The sequence below is a fragment of the Oryctolagus cuniculus genome, chromosome 9 (assembly GCF_051225735.1).
Source record: "Oryctolagus cuniculus isolate XC-2025 breed Fujian yellow rabbit chromosome 9, ASM5122573v1, whole genome shotgun sequence".
NCBI lineage: Eukaryota > Metazoa > Chordata > Mammalia > Lagomorpha > Leporidae > Oryctolagus > Oryctolagus cuniculus.
Window position 1 is genome coordinate 21,432,060 of NC_142875.1, and position 13,274 is coordinate 21,445,333.

The 13,274-nt window shown below is 38.2% G+C and overlaps 1 long non-coding RNA gene across 4 annotated transcripts in view; it reads left to right on the forward strand.

Moving 5' to 3' along the window:
- Positions 1-13,274, forward strand: part of LOC149124524 (uncharacterized) — a 282,718-nt gene that overhangs the window by 149,292 nt on the left and 120,152 nt on the right. Inside the window, exon 3 of one of the 4 annotated variants that reach the window (XR_016212772.1) lies at positions 7,313-7,576. The exons of the other annotated variants lie outside the window; for them this stretch is intronic. This is a non-coding gene — a long non-coding RNA (uncharacterized LOC149124524). Of the gene's footprint in view, positions 1-7,312; positions 7,577-13,274 lie in introns of those variants that run through there. 4 annotated transcript variants of the gene reach the window in all.

Consider the following 13,274-nt stretch of genomic DNA (forward strand, 5'->3'; position numbering starts at 1 on the left):
AAATCAAAACCACATTGAGGTTCCACCTCACCCCGGTTAGAATGGCTCACATTCAGAAATCCACCAACAACAGATGCTGGCGAGGATGTGGGGAAAAAGGGACACTAACCCACTGTTGGTGGGAATGCAAGCTGGTCAAGCCACTATGGAAGTCAGTCTGGAGATCCCTCAGAAACCTGAAGATAACCCTACCGTTCGACCCAGCCATCCCACTCCTTGGAATCTACCCAAAGGAATTTAAATTGGCAAACAAAAAAGCGGTCTGCAGCCTAATGTTTATTGCAGCTCAATTCACAATAGCTAAGACCTGGAACCAACCTAAATGCCCATCAACAGTAGACTGGATAAAGAAATTATGGGATATGTACTCTTTAGAATACTATACCGCAGTAAGAAACAACGAAATCCAGTCATTTGCAACAAAATGGAGGAATCTGGAACACATCATGCTGAGTGAAATAAGCCAGTCCCAAAGGGACAAATACCATATGTTCTCCCTGATTGGTGACAACTGACTGAACTCCAAAAAGGAAACCTGTTGAAGTGGAATGGACACTATGGGAAATGGTGACTTGATCAGCATAGCCCTGACTGTTAATGAACAACTTAATACATTATCCCTCTTAGTAGTTTTTTTGTCTGTTCTACTTAATATGACTGGTTTAATTCTGTAATTAATACACAGTTATTCTTAAGTGTTGAAATTTAACTGAAATGTGATCCCTGTTAAACACAAGAGTAGGAATAAGAGAGGGAAGAGATGTATAATTTGGGACATGCTCAAGCTGACTTGCCCCAAATGGTAGAGTTAGAAACATACCAGGGTACTCCAATTTAATCCCATCAAGGTGGCATGTACCAATGCCATCTCACTAGTCCAAGTGATCAATTTCAGTTCGCAATTGATCATAATGAAAGGACTAAGAGTCAAAGGGAGCACATAAGCAAGTCTAGTACCTGCTAACACTAACCGATAGAATAAATAAAGGGGAGAGTGATCCAACATGGGAAGTGAGATACTCAGCAGACTCATAGAATGGCAGATGCCCTAAATAGCACTCTGGCCTCAGAATCAGCCCTAAAGGCATTCAGATCTGGCTGAAAAGCCCATGAGAGTATTTCAGGCATGGAAAGCCAAGACACTCTGGCAAAAGATCTCTGTGAGTGAGATCTCAGTGGAAAGAACAGGTCTTCAAAGAAGGAGGTACCTTTCTCTGAAGGGAGGAGAGAACCTCCACTTTGACTATGACCTTGTCGAAACAAGATAAGAATCGGAGAACTCAGAGGGCTTCCATAGCCTTGGCAACTCATGACAAGAGCCTAGGGAGATTACTGATGCCATAGACAGGAGTTTCAATTGGTAAAGTCAACAACAGGAGTCACTGTGCACTTACTCCTCATGTAGGATCTCTGTCCTTAATGTGCTGTGCATTGAAATTTAATGCTATAACGAGTACTCAAACAGTATATTTCACTTTGTGTTTCTATGGGGGTGCAAACGATTGAAATCTTTACTTAATGTACACTAAACAGATCTTCTGGAAAAAAAAAAAAAAAGAAAGAAATTATCAATTCCCAACTTGACTCTCACTGGGATTAAACATGACAATAGGTCTGATCTGATTTCATCATCATTTAAAAAAAATCATCTATTATTTTTCACTTTATGTTTCTGTGTGGGAGCAAACTGTTGAAATCCTTACTTAAGGTATACTAAGCTGATCTTCTGTATATTAAGATAATAAAAAATGAATCTTGATGTGAATGGAAGGGGAGAGGGAGTGGGAAAGGGGAGGGTTGTGGGTGGGAGGGACGGTATGGGGGGGAAGCCATTGTAATCCATTATTCGTACTTTGGAAACTTATATTCATTAAATAATTAAATAAAAAAAAATGAAAACCAAAAAAAAAAAAGTAATTTGCAGGTACTTCTGTTTGCAACACTCAATACTATTATAAAGGGTTCCACTTGAGGACACTGGTACTAAAAATCTGTTCGACATCATAGATTTTATGAATGGTAGTGAAGGATCTGAATCCCATCAGGACCAGAATGCCATTTACTTTATAAATGTGTTTAATTCCAAATACTCCAGCAAGTGACTTTGGCTGTGCCAACATCAAACCAATTTGAACCACAGAGATTGAATGAACTATAGGGGGCTGTGTGCAGTGGACCTGAGCCATCTAAACCTGGATCTAGAATTGCTCATTATCATCAAGTCATAAATTGTATCATTGTTTTTTTTTTAAAGATTTTATTTATTTATTTGAGAGGTAGAGTTACAGACTGTGAGAGGGAGAGGAGACAGAAAGAAAGGGCTTCTTTGCGTTGGTTCACTCCCCAAATGGCTGCAACAGCTGGTGCTGTGCTGATCTGAAGCCAGGAGCCAGGAGCTTCTTCTGAGTCTCCCATAGAGGTGCAGGGGCCCAAGCACTTGGGCCGTCTTCTTCTGCTTTCCCAGGCGATAGCAGAGAGCTGGATTGGAAAAGGAGCAGCCAGAACTAGAGCCAGTGCCCATATGGGATGCCGGCACTGCAGGGGGAGGATTAACCTGTGCCTCAGTGCTGGCCCATGAATTATATCATTGTTAAACCAATGAAAACTTATGTGCATGTTCCGAAATGTGCAGAACTGAGGGGACAAGTATGTGGATTTTTGTAGGGGAGAATATGAGATTCTCAAACGTGTATGAACCAACAACTATTGCAAGGATTAGGAATCATACACAAGATTGTTAATTTTAATTTTTGGATAGTATTTATGGTATTTAGGACAAATAGATAAAAGACACTTCTCAAAACCTGGGCAATCACTACTTACATAAAACCCCAGTGTATATTTCAGTTTGTGGTAAATTTTTCTGGGTAGGCAGATCTTTTCAAGTTAACTGTTCTTCAGTTAGTCTTTCATGAAATCTAGAGTGATTGGGCCTTAACTGTCCCTGATGGCCAAAATGAAGCTCCCTAACCTTGAATAGGCAGAAAATCTCTGTACCTTTATTGTTTCTTATATTTATGTATTTTTAAATTGTTAGATAAAATTCACTGAAATGCTTTTTTTTATGAAGTCAATAGAGCTTTCTTTTTTCCTCTCTTTTAATTTCCCCACATTATTTTTTCACCCATATTGTAGAAGGCAATGCTGATATTTTTTTCCTTAGTGTATATTTTCAATATTCTAACTACAGAATGAAGAGAGCCTTAGATGTTAAAAACATTAGCTTGCAAGTTTTTTTTTCCTTGCAGTCTTCCCATTAAGCTTGTGATAAAAGGCCCACTTGAGGGCTGTGTTTGGTGCCTAAAGTGAATGTTTTAAATTTAATGATACAATCAAAATCATTTTTCCCTGGTAACTACTATTGTGCTCATTTGAATAGATTCCAGTACAGTTGCCTTTTTTTTACATTATGCTTTGTATGTAAATATAAATGAGATGGTTTGGTTCATGTATAACAAGTATCCAGCTAATACAGTAATTTTCTTTACCTGTTATTTATCTTTGTCAGGATGAATGTCTGCCTCTTCCTCATCCTTGGTTCATAGCCATTATTGTAATAATGTTAGTTCTGCATTTTAAGATTCCACATGGAGTTGCTGGAAATTGCTTAGAAGTACTTCATACCAGAAGGTTAAATCTCCAAGAATTTTGCATCTAGTAAACTAAATCGCTTCTAGCAACTTTATATTAATTAATGTCAGGTCAATCTATTTTCCTTTCTCTGTGTTAATTCCAAATACTCCAGCAAGTGACTTTGGCTGTGCCAACCACAAACCAATTTGAACCACAGAGATTGAATGAACTCAAGCCTCTTACTGTTCTGAAAATAGCTAGTTAGTTACAAATGTGGCAGCATTTGATCAATTTTCAGAATCACTTTTAACAATAAATCAACTTTTTTTAAAGAAAACTCTTTTGAAAGTATTTTGGCACCTTCTTTTCCTGTTTTTCTTACATATTTTTGTAGCTGTCTTAGGATGGATTTGGTTTGCAGCTAGGTCTTGTCTGGGATGATTTTCTGCATATTGAGAATGGTGGTCATACTTTTTTGGGAAGCTTAAGGGCAATAAGGAAATGAGAACTGCAGGCAAGAGGGAAGGGTGGATGCTATGTTGATACACTGTGGCAAGCTCACCTTCTACCTGCAGATCCTCTGCTTTGGCCTGGAAACTCTGCTCTGTGCACTGCTCAATGCCATATGTGTTTTGGGTAGAGCCATGTCCTGGGCTCACTCACGTTGTGAGAATTGTTCTTGTGAAATCGATTAACTGATGATCTACTTGTGATTTAGTTATACTAACTGACAATCAAATGAACTTTGGGCCATGAATTAGAGTTCTTTAGAAATAAAATATATCTATATTTTGTGTGTATATGTATATTTAAATAAAATATACATGGTTTGGTAGCAATACTGACATAAGACTTTGTCAATCATGTTGATAAGGATGTGGATGTAATTTTTGGAAGTCATTATGAGAATACTGTTAGAAGTTGAGTATTCCTAATTTGATAAAAGAAAAATTCCAAAATACTTCAAAATCTGAACTTGTTGAGCAAAATGGCATCACAAATAGAAAATTCTACACCAGGAAACTTTCTTCATGAACAAAATTATTAAAAATATTGTATAAGGTTTGGCATTGTGATGCAGCAAGTATCGCCAGCATTCCATGTTGGAGTATAGGTTTGAACTGCTCCACTTCTGATTCAGCTTCCTCCTGATGTGCCTAGGGAGGCAGCAGATGATGGCCGAGGCACTTGCCTGGGCCCCTGCTGTCCATGTGAGAGACTGAGATAGAGTTCCTGGCTCTTGCCTGTGGCCTGGCCCAACTCTGGTTGTTGAGACCATTTGGGGAGTGAACCAGTAGATGGAATCTCTCTCTCTCTCTCTCTCTCTTGCTCCCTTTCTTTCTCTGTTGCTCTGCCTTCAAATAAATAAATAAATCTCAAAAAAATGTTGTGTAGAGACCTTTGGTCTATGTGGTATAAGGTTTATGAAACATAAATGAATTTTTGTGTAGATTTTAATCCCATCTTATTATATGTATGTAAATATTCCAAAATCAGAAAAATCCAAAATTCTAAACACTTCTTATCCCAAGAATTTCAGACAAGGAATATTTAACCTACAGCTAATACTTAGATTATAAAAATACAATAATATATAGAATATTTTAAATTTAAGTAAATAAACATGTAAAAACCATGCAAAATTTTCAGGAAGAATCAGTGTTGCTTAATTTACCAGTTCATAAATTACAATGAATAATTTTTTGTTTGTACCTTTTATATCCTAGCTAAAATTTATTGATTCAGGATTGCTCATTCTACTTATATAAGGAAATAATTTTCAATTTTCAATCTATTATTGGAAAATACTTCAGGAGATTTAAATGTTGAAAAATTTACAATGCTTACATATGTGGATGTGAAAACAGACTGTAAACATTCATGCATTTAGTCCCTGGTCTTCACACTTTTGGCTTTCTTTAGTTTCTGCATTTTGCTTTGAAATGTTTCTAAAGGCCAGTATACTTTTCAAGAAAGAGCAAGAAAGGAAAATGATGTGAAAAACCTTAAGAGATTGAAATGGAAACCACATTGAGTGATGATTATATAAATAGGATTTTACTGTCACTACAGTGTGATGTTTGCTGTATACATTGTGGGAGGAAATGATGAAATCAGCTTTCATAATGAACAGCCCCCAGCCTCTCAAAGTAAAGATGCCTGAAGCCAGATTGTAATATTAAAGAGCCCGGATCTCTTGTTGCTTTTTGAAATTTATCTCAAAATGATTGATGTAGTTTGAGGGTCTTGGTTGGCAATACAATTTGTGCTGCAATTTTTGTTGGTAATGTTGGAGGACAGTACTAGGACACATTGAAAATCAACGCTAAATTTGAATTTCTGCATTGGGCATTAGATGGCAGTATTAATCAAGACATTCAGAACTGACTTCGGTTGTAGTAATTTCTAAAGGTACTCATAATTCCTCTAAGAACGTTTCATGAAATAGATATTTGTCCTGCATTCTCTACTTCTGAAAAGGGAAGCAGAAAAATTTTTACTGCAGGTCTGATTTTGTACTTTTCTGCCCTTGTTTTTATTTATTTTTTTTTAGGAAAGCTGTTAGAAGAGTGATGTTATTTGTAGTTAATTATTTCTAATGTTGTATCCAAAATACTTCTTTTGCAATTTTTTAGCGTTTCTGTTCTTCCAAATATAAATGCATGAATGTGTGAATGTCAGTGATAACAATTTCTAAACCAGAGTATCGGCAACATTAAGCAGTGTTTATAACAATGATATAAATATGTGCTTATGGTACCATTTGAAAGGTTGTAGAGAGCAAGTACCTGTACTTAGCACTTTCTAGCTACATTCCTGAGAATCAATTTAACCCTTCCAGACCCAAGATTCTTCATGTGAAGCCATGATAATTCAGTTTCAGTGTTAGCTTTGGTGTTGAGGATTGTTATTATATATAAATGTTTGCTGCTTAGGGTAGAAGAGGTGGGAATTTGATTCTACTCTAATAATAAACCATTTAGAGAGTGTTTCTTCATTGCAATACACAAAATATCAGGAATGGAGTTCATGAGAAGCGAGGCCCCTTGTCTGTCGTTAGCAGTTCGATAGATGTTCAGTGGAACCAAACAGGTAGCATTGTGGCTAACTTACCACACAATGAGTGCGTTTTTTCACAGTGAGCAAACACAGAGGTGATTCTTATAACCAGAAGTGCTATGGAATCAGATTGCCTCCATCCTGCAGCTGAGCTGGGCACAAGACACGGATCTGGCAGCGCCAAGAGGTGTCCAGCTCAGAGCCCTCGAAGAAGAACAAGCAGTTGAGAAGCCATTTTCTGGGATGTGAGTCATCCTTGGCAGGCATTCAGAAGCTCACTTTGGAGGAGAGTGTGAGGATCATTTGCCATGTAGACAAAGACTCAGATATTGAAGGGTGAACTTTCAAGATATGGCAGGTAACATTTGAGAATTCTCAGAGCTGTTGCTGGGAGGCATCTGACCCCCATGAAGCGTTAGATAGGAACAGTTGTGAGGGACTCAGTAGATGGTAAGCAGAACCAGAGATACACAGAGAACTGCCTCCTGTATCCTTAGCAACACACAGAGATAAGGGTTTTTACCAGTGCATTTCTATGATGTACAGGAAAAAAAAAAATGGCTAACAGTTTGAAAAACTAGGTGCATTCCAAGTACTTTGCATGATTTCATTTACTCCTCAATAATGTTAAGGTATTTTTTTAAAAAAGATTTTATTTATTTATTTATTTATTTGATAGAGCTACGGAGGAAGGTAGAGACAAAGAGGTCTTCCATCCACTGGTTCACTCCCTAAACGACCGCAACACCTGAAGCCAGGTGCCAGGAGCTTCCTCTGGTCTCACACACGGGTGCAGCGGCCCAAGGACTTGAACCATCTTCTGCTGCTTTCCCAGGCCAATGCAGAGAGCTGGATTGGAAGAGGAGCAGCTGGGACTAGAACAGGTGCCCACATGGGATGCTGGCGCTGCAGGCAGAGGATTAACCTACTGTGCCACTGTGCCAGCCCTGGTATTTTTTTTTCAATTATGTTCCTATGGAGAAAAGTAAAGCTAAATTTTTTAAAAAGATTTATGTATGCATGTATGTATGTATTTGAAAGGCAGAGCTATAAAAAGAGACAGAGAAAGAGAGTTTTTTTCATTGGCTGGTTCACTCCCCCAAAGGCTGCAACAGCCAGGGCTGGGCCAGGCTGAAGCAGGAGCCAGGAAGTCCATTTGGGTCTCCCACATGAGTGGCAGAGGCCCAAGCACTTGGATCACTTTCTGTTGCCTTCCTGGGTGCATGAGTGGGAAACTGGATTGCAAATAGAGCAGCCCAGTCTTGAACCAGCACTCTGATATGGGATTGGCCAGCATCATGATATGCATTTAACCTGCTGCACCACAGTGCCCATCCCTTAGGTAATTTTAGTAACTTGCATGTTAGGCAACTGAGTTAAATAATTCAATGTCAGTGTGTAAATTAACTGATTGGTAAAATTGAGTAGAAAACTTCTTCCATGTCAGTTAATTCTCTATTATGTCATCAGTAGTTTCATAAAATTCTAAGTTAAAAAAGCCCTTTAGCTAATTTTATAGTTACCATGGATTTTTCACAAATATAATAGGACTGAAGGGATTTTACTGTATGATCTTAGAAAAGGCACAGGATTCCAAGATAAGCAAACAAAATAAATTTTCTTCTTTCTTTCTTTTTTTTTTTTTAACAGAAGATGCCTTACTAGGACTTCACTCTGGTATATATTTCTGTATGAGTGATGATTTCACATAAATGGATCTTATCCTATGTATGTCTGTGCCATTCCATCAAAATTGAATATAAGATAATTTTCATTATCCAAAGGCTGGGATATCAGGAACTCCAAACATGATTTTAATGTCTTATATCTTTTAATTTCTCAAGATATAATATTTTTTGATGTTTAAATTTGATCTTTTCTATCCTTGTTACTTCTATCCATCCATATTATCAAAAAGCATCAGATTCTAATGTTAATGTCCATTAATGGAATTCAGGTTTTTTCATTTAAACATTATCAAGTCAGTCTAAAAAAATTTAAGTGATCTGAATGAATGTACCATTTAAGTTTCCCTGGCATCTCCTTCCCTTCTATATTCCATAAAATTTATTGTTAGCTTTCAGTAAAGCTGCCAGTGATGTTTTCCCTTTGTGCTTGCATCTGACACTAAAGACAAAAAAAGAAAGAAAGAAATTGTGAGTCATCGGCCACAGTGGTTGGATATAATGTCTGAAGCCACTGCTTACAAGGTCCATTAGTGCTCACAGCCCTGCCACTTTCCTTCATGGTCTGTGAGGCATTTTTGTTCATACCGAGCTATTCTTTCATAGCAACCAATTTTCTATAGTGTGGATATCTTCTCAATGTGGAAAACTCCAAAGGGAGTTCTAGCATCTTCCGTGTAAAGGCCAGGTAATACATTAGTGTTTCATTGCAGCAGAACTCTGTGCATAGTGGTTGGTGTGTGGTGCAAGGAGAACTGTGCAGCCTGAACTTCAAAATCAAAATGCTATCAGAGGTGAGGATGTTCAGTTTCTACTACACAGTTTAAAAACTTACTCTGTATATTCTGTTGGACAAGTCTGTTTTTCTTTAATAATTCCTGCTGGAATTATCATTTCAACTCCTCCATACCCACAAATACTTCTCTCATGTGTGTGTATACACATTATAAAATGTCGTTTAGGTGGAGACAGATCTCAGGATAACAGCATTGTCTATAAAATGAGTAAATACTAAATACCCAAGGTGATGAGTAGAGAGAGGATGAGGGTAAAAGAAGTGCCTGCAGAGAAAATCTATGCAGGATCGTGAAAATGAATGCCTCCTTCCATTTGATGCACTTGACACTTCTCTTGCCTTAACCCAGGCCCATGTCCCTAGTGAATGAAGGATCTGCAATTTTATCCTGCCTGCTAATTGACAAGTTATCCTGCTGAAGGGTCTTGGATGCTGGCAGATGACAAAGATTCCTGGGTCAGAGATTGAGGCCTCCAGGCCAGTCAAACAGCCGGAATTTCATTTGTGTTAGTTCTGCTCCGTACTCATGTCTACTCTGTGATGGTTAACAGCCCAGGCAGACACTGTATACCAAGTGTGTTTGCAACAGAGCTCTAGCTTAAGGGATCCACACCTTTTATAATGGAGTGCAAGCAAACATGCCTGATCTTTGTTCCAGGGTAAGACATTCTCTTTATCATACTGGATAGTGAAACAAACAAACAAGAAAAAATGATACAAACAAAAACTCACCTCTGCTTGGGAGGGAATATCATCTCAATCTTTCAAGGATGTCTGCTATTCAAAGAAAGTCAGCACAAAAGTGACCCCATTTGTACAATGCTAGAAGTGACTCTGTGCAAAGTGCATAATCAAGAGAGACCCATGGGGAATTGTTTACTAACACAAAATTGACAAGATTAAATGAAGCCAAGTTTATGAAGCACTAGGTCCGTATTGGAGAATATCATGGGAATCCAATAAATGGTAGTTCATTGCTTATTCCCTCCTCACCACTCTAAAACATGGTACCAATTTATCATTGCCCTATAGCCACAGGGATAATTGATGATAGGAAGCACATTTTATTACTTCTACTATGGGAATATACTTTCAGATGATTTCTGACTACCTTATGTCTGTATTTGAATCTGATCAAAGTAATATGCCTTCCATTGAAGTTTATATGGATTGCTGACATTCTCCACTTCAGGTCAGTCCATTCTAAATGAATCCTTACCCAAACAGGCCATATTTTAGTAGTCTTGGCCTACCAGGCTTACCAGTGCTTATTCAGAAAGCAGTATCTGTGATTGATAGATTACTAGTCCATCTGCTCTCTGAACCATTCCCCATTTTTCCCATGCACTGCTCTTTCTGTCTCTCTCTGTCTCTGTCTCTCTCTGTCTCTCTGTCTCTCTGTTTCTCTCTCTCTCTAGTGCAGTGTTGACTTCTGCCACTGGCATTTCATAGCTCCTTTGCCATCCAACTTCCAGTGAAGATTGACTAATGGAAGACAGAGGCTGGGGATATGACAATAGAACAGAAGTCATGGAACATGTCCACCACTGACTCTCCTGTTTTGGATGGATATTGGACTCCAGTTGCATCCCCTGGTGGTTCCACCTTTGCTAGGCAGTACCACCCTCTGTGAACCCACATCCTGATGTGAAGCCCTAAATCCCATGTTCTGTTAACCTCCTCCCTCTGGTTCTTCAGGCTCCCAGGCAGTAGTATCTCCCAACTATCCACATGCTTGTTTTCACCCTATGGAACTATCTGACTTAGGTGCTGTTTCTTGACTTGTTCCTAACTGAAATACCTGGGTACTCATACATCTTCCCAATAGTAACTTTCTCCAAAGTAACCACCTCCAAAGTATCCCAGTCAGTTAACCATGATTTCATATTGAATTCTTTATTGCTGTGGGAGTTATATGGTTTTAGAAAACAATGTTATTTCAAGTAAAGGGGGATACATTATAACAATGTTCCTCCAAACATTTGGGGGATGCTCCCTCAAATGAAGAGTGGGATATAATCTACCTTATCTACTTTAAGAGCTGAGTTTCTTGCAAAGGCAGTGGATTACGTGGATTTGAGCAAGAAAGGCAAAGCAAGAAAATCTTCCAATCTTAGACTTTTGCTACTATTCAGTTGAGCTATAGTAAGGAGCCAATATACAAACTGGGTGGCTATTTAATGGGTTATTGAGAAGCAGCCCAGGAAGGCCCACCTTGCTAAGAGAGTAGTTGGCTATATGTTTTAACTGAGGATAACTTTGTCTTTGTAACTTGTGCCCTAAGATGACTACTGTGAGCTTAGGAAGTGTTCATCAGATTAATACACTTAGGAGTATTCATATGATGTCTGTGACTACAGGTACATTAAAGTAGACAGAGACTGGTAAGAGAGTTTGAAATAAAGGCTTGGGTCTGTATCGACCCTGAGGCATATTTTACAATTTTTTCTTAGGTATGTCTTTCCTGCAGCCTTATTTCTTAGGGCCTCTTTCTTAGGAAAATATGGGGGAAACATGTGGCAAAACTATATGGTTACAAAAGTCAAAAGTATGCATCAAAGTTTGAAGCAATAATTTTATTTCATGTTTGTGTTATGACTTCAATAAATTTCTGCTGTTTATCAATGATCTTTATTGTTTGGTAGTATTATAACTATGGTATATTTTAGCATATGTAAGTATCTATTAGGTAGTTACAAACATACTTTCATATACTCATATTATTTCCATGAAGGGATTTCTTTCTTTTTTTTTGACAGGCAGAGTTAGACAGTGAAAGAGACCGAGAGAAAGGTCCAAGCACTTGGGCCATCCTCCACTGTCTTCCTGGACCACAGCAGAGAGCTGGACTGGAAGAGGAGCAACCGGGACAGAATCCAGCACCCCAACCGGGACTAGAACCCGGGATGCTGGTGCTGCGGGCAGAGGATTAGCCAAGTGAGCCATGGTGCTGGCCATCCATGAAAGGATTTAATCATTTGGAATTTTTAAAATGTATTTGTCACTACATGTATATATCAGACTTCATGACGGCTTTTTCCAACTGGATTTACTCAAGTACTCTACAGTTGACAATTCTGAGTTTGTAGAATTTTTTTAAGTGAATACTGTGTGACCTCAACCTTCAAATGTTTAACTTCTAATCTCCCAGAATGACTACATTAGAAGGCAGGGCCTTTGCAGAAATATATAGGGTTAAATTAAGTCATAAGGGTAAAGCCATAATGTGATTGAATTAGTAATCTAATAAGAGACTAGAGAGGGGCTGCCTGTCTCTCTGCTATATGAAGAGGTGGCTCTCTGCAAGATGGGAAGACAGTCCTCAGCAGAGCCCCATCATGCTGGCATCTGTTCTCAGCATTCAGTCTGCAGAACTATGAGAAATTACATTTTGTTGCTCAAGGCACCCAGTCTCTGGTATTTAGTCACAGCAGGCCAAACTAACACAAGGATTCACTGTAGTAGAATATACTGGTGTTTCCATATTTTTTAAAAAATTTTATTTGTTATACAAATTTCACATATTTCATATATACAGATTTAGGAATATAATGACACTACCCCCCCCCCCTCCTTCCCACCCATGATCCAACCCTTCCTCCTCCTCCCTCTCAGATCCCCACTCTTAATTTTTACAAAGATCTATTTTCAGTTTACTTAATGATCATATAGTTAACCCTACTCTAAGTGAAAGATTTCAACAAATAGTATTAAAGAGGAAAAAAAAAGAAAAAAATAACCAAAACACACTGTTCCGCAACAGAAGAGACAAGGGCAGTAAACATCGAATCTCAAGTCTATTTCACTCCAACGCATTACATTGCAGGTACTCTATTAATGACCTCTGATCAGGGAAAACATAAGATATCTGTCTTTTGTAGGACTTGCTTATTTCACTAAGAATAATGGCTTTGAGTTGCATCCATCTTGTTGCAAAAGACGGGATTTATTTATTTATTTTTTTTACAGATGAGTAGTAATGTATATATACCATAATTTCTTTATTCAGTCAACAGTTGATGGACATCTGGGTTGATTCCATATTGTAGCTATTGTGAATTGTGCTGCAATGAACATGTGGGTACAGATAACTCTTTCATATGCTGATTTATTTTGGTTAGGGTAAATTCCCAGGAGTGGGATGGCTAGATCATATGGTG